The sequence below is a fragment of the Aegilops tauschii genome, chromosome 7 (genome assembly GCF_002575655.3).
Source record: "Aegilops tauschii subsp. strangulata cultivar AL8/78 chromosome 7, Aet v6.0, whole genome shotgun sequence".
NCBI classification, from domain to species: Eukaryota; Viridiplantae; Streptophyta; class Magnoliopsida; order Poales; family Poaceae; genus Aegilops; species Aegilops tauschii.
In genome coordinates, this window is record NC_053041.3 from 417,274,565 (window position 1) to 417,283,331 (window position 8,767).

General features: G+C 45.1%; 1 long non-coding RNA gene across 1 annotated transcript; it reads right to left on the minus strand.

The window, feature by feature from the left end:
• Positions 1–1,790: 1,790 nt before the first annotated feature.
• On the minus strand, positions 1,791–4,718 carry LOC109761750 (uncharacterized). Its single transcript, XR_012189077.1, has 4 exons — positions 4,357–4,718; positions 4,197–4,270; positions 3,845–4,103; positions 1,791–3,715 (listed from the first exon to the last, which is right to left on the minus strand). It is a non-coding gene; the product is annotated as an uncharacterized lncRNA (long non-coding RNA).
• Between the last annotated feature and the right edge of the window lie 4,049 nt (positions 4,719–8,767).

The following is an 8,767-nucleotide window of genomic DNA, read 5'->3' on the forward strand; positions in this document are numbered from 1 at the left end:
AAGGCATACAAAATGTTCCATTCGTCCACCGTTTTTTTTCCTGTAAAACCGAACGGTCATGTTGCAAAGCCCGCCTCATGGCGCTGCATGCTGAAGGTGGACACATTGACGGTCCAAGACCAATCGACATCAAACTAGGATTGCTGTGTTGCAAAGTCGATCACGCGACGTTGAATGCTGCAAGCCGGATGCTTGACGTTGCAAGGCAATCAACGGAAAACCCAGACTGTCGTGCTGCAAAGTCGGCCGCACGGAATAGCGCAAGGAAACACTTGACGTTTCAAAGCGATCGAAAACCACTCAATTGGTTGTTGACATTAGTTATTTAGCTGCGATCACCGCTTGCAACACAAGTCATGTTGCACTCACCGTTTGCAACTGATGGTGCGCTCGGGGAGGTTTGGAACTGGGCGGGCGTTGCAAACACTCACCACCGCAAAAAAAATCGCCAACTTTGCAGCCGTCGCAACATCTCCCAAGTTACAGTCGACGTCGCACAACATCGCCCATGTTGCAGTGAATATCGCCAACATTGCGGCCGTCGCAACATCTCCCAAGTTACAGTCGTCGTCGCACAACATCGCCCATGTTGCAGTGAATATCACCAACATTGCGGCCGTTGCAACATCTCCCAAGTTACGATCGTCCTCGCACAACATCGCTCATGTTGCAGTGAACATCGCCGACATTGCGGCCGTCGCAACATCTCCCAAGTTGTAGTCGCAACATCTTTGTAACAAAATCCTCGAGCGCAACATGAGTCATGTTGCAACCCCTGAGTGTAACATGACTCATGTTGCAAAGCACTTGTAGTGCTGCTTTGGGGGCTAAAAATGGGGGGGGGGGGGGGATGGCTCCCCCTCTTTCTCAACAGCCAGTGCTCGCCGGGGAGATTGTTGTAGTAGCTTTTGCGTCTTCTTTTTTCTTTCTGTAAGACTTGGTGATTTCTCTTAATGGAAATCGGAGAGAGAGCTACTCCCTCCGTCCCATAATGTAAGACATTTTTTGATATTACACTAGTGTCAAGAAACGTTTTATATTATGGAACTGAGGAAGTATCTTTTATCAAAAATAAAAATAAATTAAACGGCTATGTGACGGCTGGCTGTTCAAAAGACCAACCGGTTGGCGCATAGCATTTTCTTTTATTTTTTACCAAGCTACTGCACCCATACACCGTAAGTCTGAGAGAAAATGATTCATGCAAAGCAAACTAGCTAGGTTAAGTTGTTCTAGAATTGCGCACAACGGCGTGTTAGCCTTTTTTTAAGAGCTAGCTAGGTTCTGAAGGTAGGTCCCATGGGCCCGATTGCCAAAGCAGAAAAAAGGCTGCTGCTTCAGCGGCAAACCAGCCACGGCTCAAGCCATGCAAAGGAAAGCTGACTCCGTGGATCCCATGGCTGGTGACGATTTCAGAGGAACCGATCGAGTGGCTGGAGAGGCGGCTGATCCGGCGCGGGGATCAGCCGGATGATGCGTAGCATCGGCCCAAAATTTATTGTTTGCTTGTTGTTTAATAAGCCAAATCCCGCCAAATGTGGTGATCTGCTAGAAAGATAGGACCCAGATCCGAAATACTACAAAACTAAAAACGATTGTCCCCAGAATTGTGATCGCACAATGCAAATAAGCAATACCTGACAGAACTGTTCAAAACCACATCTCAATTCCGAAATTTCTAGCAGTGCTTTCCTTCCAGCAACTAAAATAAACCATGAAAATGATAACAGTCATAATTTTTTTTATCAATTATGGTGAACTCAATCATGAACAATTACCAAAATCTGAAGTACCACTAAAATTCTCTTCCTCTCCTGAAATTAATAAAAGAAGAAATATAGGAAATTCCTCGATCCAATACATGGAAGGAACATATCTATACACCTACTTCTCACACATCTTTTCTCCAAACTACTTCAGAATTTTCATAAGACACTGAGAGTTGTTACAACGATATGGTGAGAAAACAAACAAAAAGCTTCTACATTCCAGTCCTAGGAGATCGAAACAAGAGAACCATCAAGTAACAGTCAACCACAGATTGAATTCCAAAACAGTAATGCGAAAGAATGAATTAGAACCACAGCTTGCAGTATCTGGTAATTGCAACAAACTACCAGTCCTCGAAGTACGCAGATATATTGTCTTGCATATTTTAGGCTAACAATCTCTTCTGAAGATTGCAAAGTCTGGCATGCCCTTAACTGTTTATTTAAATAATGTAATCATTGTCTAATTTTGCATAGCCATGCAAACAAGTTAACTGTTTTTAAATTAAATCTCACCATTACATTTGATTGTAGATCTAACCAAGGGTGTGGGGTGCATATGCAGTCTATTAATCTTGACATAAACTAAAAAGTGATTACATTGACGTGATGCAGTTCATTGGTCTTGATAGTTAGCTGATATAAGTGACATAATAAGTAAGGAATTTCACACAACGAAGGTGCCCGATCGATATACATATTCTAAATTCCCTACAAACCTCGAGCATGTTAGGAACACCTGGACATGCTTCCTTTGAAAGCTAGAAAAATATCTACGTAACATAGCACAAGTAGATGAAGAACTTTTGAATGATGATTTGGGGAGAGCTCTTGAAGCTATTAAATAGGTATAGACGGGGAGGATTGGATGAGCATTACAAATTCCAAGAGTCAGAGCATTGTCACTTATATTAGCTAATATCAGTACAGGGGGATGCAACTGAAGAATAGTAGATTCGTCAGAGATAAGTAGAGGGAATGCAACTGAAGAATAACAGTCGGTCCAGCAGTGATTTTTTTAAATGAATATATTTTGGTTGGCTCAAAATCCTCTTGTGTTCTGACGCTATGCAGCCATTGATTGAGAGTTCATGTTTTTTGTGGGATGAACAAAATAAACTTGGTGGCAGACTGAAACTTTTGGCGTCATGGTACGTCCCTCTTAATGGTTTACACCTCTTCTCAAATTCTGAAATTAAACAATACTCGTGCCTGGCCTCAGAAACCAGGTTCAGGAACAATTCCCTTCTTTTGTGTGCAGGTAAACACAATACTCATTGTTATTTGTACGGTTTATGGCAGGTCATTGTTGATGAGAATGGATAGGAAATTCAAAGTTAATGTAGCGGATAGCTTTGAACTACAGTTTTTGTGGTTATATCTCTGGTGATGATTGTAGCGGGTAACTTGTTGACGTATTTCCACCAGCATCTTTGGGATCCAAGTGTACTTCAGATTACCGTTCTATAGTTTACCTCTCTAAACAATTCAACTTCTGTTTACTGTTGTATATAGTTTACTTCTCTAATCAGTTCAACAAATAATATTATCACTGGCCCACTGAAAGATTTATTTGGTTCATTTGCCCGTCTGAATATGTAGTGGCCATAGAATTGACATAGCACAGGTTGAGTGTTGTACTTCTATTAGCAAAGATCATATGTGGTTCATATTTTCATATGATTTGCTCGTCAGCTAGTAAGACATCGCCTAGGAAGATACAAGCAGCCAAAACATGTAGACAACACCAGATTTTAAAATACCCTTCCCATCGGAGCTCCTTCACTTTAGAGGATCTAAGGTATAGGTAATAGATCTCACCTGAATCAACAAGATGAGTACCTCTGAATGGAACAGATGGTGTACTACTCGATGGGGGTTGTGAGCTGATTGTAGTTCTATTGCTTCAGAGTTGTGAATATGCAGGTTGCACTATCCATACATACCTATTAGTTATTCATCAAAAAATCAGTGGACTTCATAAAATAGTTGAAATAATGCCACAATCCAATTTCATGGTCCTTGTATATGAGAGTGAACTTGTACAGTCTGTTACAGTATAAGAAATCACATACCTTGCCGTGATATTTGAAGGCAAGCCTACATGAAACACCAACATCAATAGTAGTCAGACAGTGTGCACAGCCGACTGCTGCTTCGTTCAGCCATGGCAGCACACACTCTACCCGCGACACCATGCCCCAAGGCATAAGCATGCTACCATTGTCAATTGGAGGACGGGGCAGCGACCTGCTGGCGCTGAGTAACGATTGTCGCCCGCATACCCTAGCGGGAGGCGATGTTCGTCGCCAGAGGACGAGAGGTTTAGCCCACCTGCAAGTTAACAAATCCAACAGCGATCAATCCGTCCCAACCTACTGACAACGAATCCACCTTGAAAGACAGAGCAACCAGATCGAATCTCACGAGCGCTCACTCCACCAAGACGCATCCAGTGAATCCACAGGCAGGACGGATCGACGGCACCGTACCTTTCCTCTCTGTTCATCGACCCACCCGCCACCGTCAGCCTCGCGACAGAGCATAGCGCTGCAAAGAGAGGAGGAGACAGGTCCTGGGATCTCACCTTCGGCAGGCGACGTCGGCGGCGGCGGCAACCCCGACGAAGATCTCCCTGGGGTCATGCCCCTCTCGGAACTCGACGGCGGCCGTGGCGAACCTCTGCCGCGGTGTCCCGACGGCGACCTGGAGGTCCGCAATGAAGGTGGCGGCGGCTCCTCCAGGACCTCGGCGGCAGCAAAGGGATCTGCGATGGCGGCTAGGGCGTGGTTTCCGTCGACGTAGCGAATAGATCGGCGACGGCGAAGGGATCGGCGGCGGCGATGGCGGCTGGGGCGTGGGTTCTCCTAATCTCGTCCTCGTAGCGAGACTGCCCTCGATCGTCAGTTTTTTTTCTTTTTGCACGACGGGGCCTTGCATCCCTGGTTCATCCTTTTTTTCTTTCTTCCCACAGCTTATTTCCTCCGTTTTTTTTCTCGTGCCAGGGGCCTCGCTACGTGGTTTTCGCTGGGTTTTTTTTCTTGCTACGAGATCGCTACCTCAGGGGATCGTTACTTCGGAGGTGAAGGAGGACGGAAAAAAACCGACGAAGGTGGGACGAAAAAAAACCATGATAGGTGGGACGAAAATAAACCCGGAACGGAGACTACCAACTGAGACATTAGGAGTAGAGATGCTCTACAGATGTCTCCGATGGTGTTTGTTGAGTTGGCATAGATCGAGATTAGGATTTGTTACTCCGATTGTCGGAGAGGTATCTCTAAGCCCTCTCGGTAATGCACATCACTATAAGCCTTGCAAGCAATGTGACTAATGAGTTAGTTACGGGATGTTGCATTACGGAACGAATAAAGAGACTTGCCAATAACGAGATTGAACTAGGTATTGAGATACCGACAATCAAATCTCGGGCAAGTAACATACCGATGACAAAGGGAACAACATATGTTGTTATGCGGTTTGACCGATAAAGATCTTCGTAGAATATGTGGGAGCCAATATGAGCATCCAGATTCCGCTATTGGTTATTGACCGGAGATGAGTCTCGGTCATGTCTACATAGTTTTCGAACCCGTAGGGTCCACACGCTTAACGTTCGATGACGATCGGTATTATGAGTGTATGTGTTTTGATGTACCGAAGGTAGTTCGGAGTCCCGGATGAGATCACAGACATGACGAGGAGTCTCGAAATGGTCGAGACATGAAGATTGATATATTGAAAGGTTATATTCGGACACCGGAATAGTTCTGAAGTGTATCGGGTATTTTCCGGAGTACCGGGGGTTACCGGAACCCCCCGGGGGGTTATTGGGCGTCATGGGCCTAGTAGTGGAAGTGAAGAGGAAGGCCAAGAGGTGGCGCACGCCACCCCTAGCCCAAACCGAATTGGACTAGGGGGCCAGGCCCCCTTTCCTTCTCTCCTCCCTCTCCTTCCCCCTTCTCCTAGTTGGAATAGGAAAGAGGGGGGCGAATCCTACTTAGAGTAGGATTGCCCCCCTTGGCGCGCCTCCTCCCCTTGGCCGGCCTCCTCCTCCCTCCCCCCTTTATATACGTGGGAGGGGAACACCCCAAAGGCACACAAAAGTTTTTCTTAACCGTGTGCGGTGCCCCCCTCCACAGAAACACACCTCGGTCATATCGTTGCAGTGCTTAGGCGAAGCCCTGCGCCGGTAACTTCATCATTGGCATCACCACACCGTCGTGCTGATGAAACTCTCCCTCGGCCTCATCTGGATCAAGAGTTCGAGGGACGTCATCGAGCTGTATGTGTGCAGATTGTGGAGGTGTCGTGCGTTCGGTACTTGATCGGTTGGATCGCGAAGACGTTCAACTACATCAACCGCGTTACTTAACGCTTCCGCTTTCGGTCTACGAGGGTACGTGGACACACTCCCCCGCTCGTTGCTATGCATCACATAGATAGATCTTGCGTAATCGTAGGTAATTTTTTTGAAATAATGCGTTCCCCAACAATGTCAATATAGGTCGACTTACTTATCCAACATTCTCCTAATCTTCAAGCCTCTAGCATTGCCTTGATTTGCTCAAGCTTGTCCTTGCTACCATGGCCAGCATTGAGCAGCTCAACAACAACTGTCTCTAGCTCTTTCTTCTCTTGTGTAAGTAGATCCATGTTCACCTTGATACCATGCATGTCCTTTCTGGTGTTTTGAATTATTTCTGTCTGGGACTTAAGGATACACTTTTGCTCCTTTGCTAGCCTAGACTTCTCCATCTTCACCTCCATCTTTAGCTCTTCCTTTTTCTTCTCAAATTTCTCGACATCCATTGCTTTCTGGTAGTCCACCTTGCCAACACCGTCCTCCTAGTCAAACATCTTGGTAACACCACCCCCATCTTTTGATACTCACTAGAGAGATGATCCTTCTCCTTCTTCAGCTTGGATAACTCCTTATCACATGCAAGCTTGTCTTTAGTAAAAGATTTGGAGACCAGTTCGCCCTTCTGCAAAAGGACTACGTCTGGTTGGAGGGGTTGTGATTTAACACATAAGATAAACTCTCTTCGCCTTCTCCTCGACAATTGATTCGTCAATAAATGTCGATTACTCATGGTAGATGCTCAAGGTGATCTCCGAACCTTTACAAACTTCTTCTTCAGGAACCACAATGACTCTTGGTCTCTCAAGAAACTTGACACCTAACCATGTAGAGAGTTCGTAGCTCTCAAGAGTAATTGGTGGAGCGTACTAGACTTAGATACGAGTGATGCTAAACGACTATCTAAATTTTCGGCTCTGGGGTTTTCTCTCGGTGGATTTTATACTCAAATCACTCTCGAGAGAGGGTTGCTCACACAATTGTCTCAGAATCAAACGGAGCAGCCAACGGAAAACGTTGGAGCGGGGTGGCTATTTTTACCCGCAACCTTCCCGGATGGGAAATGACCATTTTGGACACTCGGTCCAACCAATGGCCAATCGACATGTTCTCAACAGTCGTTTTTTGAGAACAATGATAACATTACTTGAGGTACAAGTAATGCTAACTCTTCGGCCCGAATTAAATCTCTCACAAGAAGAAAATCGTTTCTCGTTAGCGAGTATTTATTCCGAACACAAAGAGATTTCTCTCTCAACTCACATAGGATTTGGGTTTAGCATCAGGGAATCAAAGCTTCGAACACTATACACCTCTTAATAGTATGGTCGTCCTATGAGTCAATAAAGAGAAAGAAGAAGAACAAAATAAATGCTATGTTTTCACTTCGTCTTCAACTTCTCTGTTGCAGTTAATTTCTTTGGACAAACACCGAACCAATTGCTTTGCTCAACATTTTTGGTGGGTCACTCACGACAGGCATAGTCTTCGTTGATAATTGATAACCCACAAGTATAGGGAATCGCAACAGTTTTCGAGGGTAGAGTATCCAACCCAAATTTATTGATTCGACACAAGGGGAGCCAAAGAATATTCTCAAGTATTAGCAGTTGAGTTGTCAATTCAACCACACCTGGATAACTTAATATCTGCAGCAAAGTATTTAGTAGCAAAGTAGTATGAAAGTAACAGTAACGGTAGCAAAAGTAATATTTTTGGGTTTTGTAGTGATTGTAACAGTAGCAACGGTAAAGTAAATAAGCAAAGAACAATATGTGAAAAGCTCGTAGGCATTTGATCGGTGATAGAGAATTATGCTGGATGCGGTTCATCATGTAACAGTCATAACATAGGGTGACACAGAACTAGCTCCAATTCATCAATGTAATGTAGGCATGTATTCCGAGTATAGTCATACGTGCTTATGGAAAAGAACTTGCATGACATCTTTTGTCCTACCCTCCCGTGGCAACGGGGTCCTAATGGAAACTAAGGGATATTAAGGCCTCCTTTTAATAAAGTACCGGAACAAAGCATTAACACGTAGTGAATACATGAACTCCTCAAACTACGGTCATCACCGGGAGTGGTCCCGATTATTGTCACTTCGGGGTTGCCGGATCATAACACATAGTAGGTGACTATAGACTTGCAAGATAGGATCAAGAACTCACATATATTCATGAAAACATAATTGGTTCAGATCTGAAATCATGGCACTCGGGCCCTAGTGACAAGCATTAAGCATAGCAAAGTCATAGCAACATTAATCTCTGAACATAGTGGATACTAGGGATCAAACCCTAACAAAACTAACTCGATTACATGATAAATCTCATCCAACCCATCACCGTCCAGCAAGCCTACGATGGAATTACTCATGCACGACGGTGAGCATCATGAAATTGGTGATGGAGGATGGTTGATGATGACGACGGCGACGGTTTCCCCTCTCCGGAGCCCCAAACGGACTCCAGATCAGCCCTCCCAAGAGGTTTTAGGGCTTGGCGGCGGCTCTGTATCATAAAACGCGATGAATCTTTCTCTTTGATTTTTTTCTCCCCGAACACGAATACATGGAGTTGGAGTTGGGGTCGGTGGAGCATCAGGGGGCCCCCGAGGCAGGGGGCGCGCC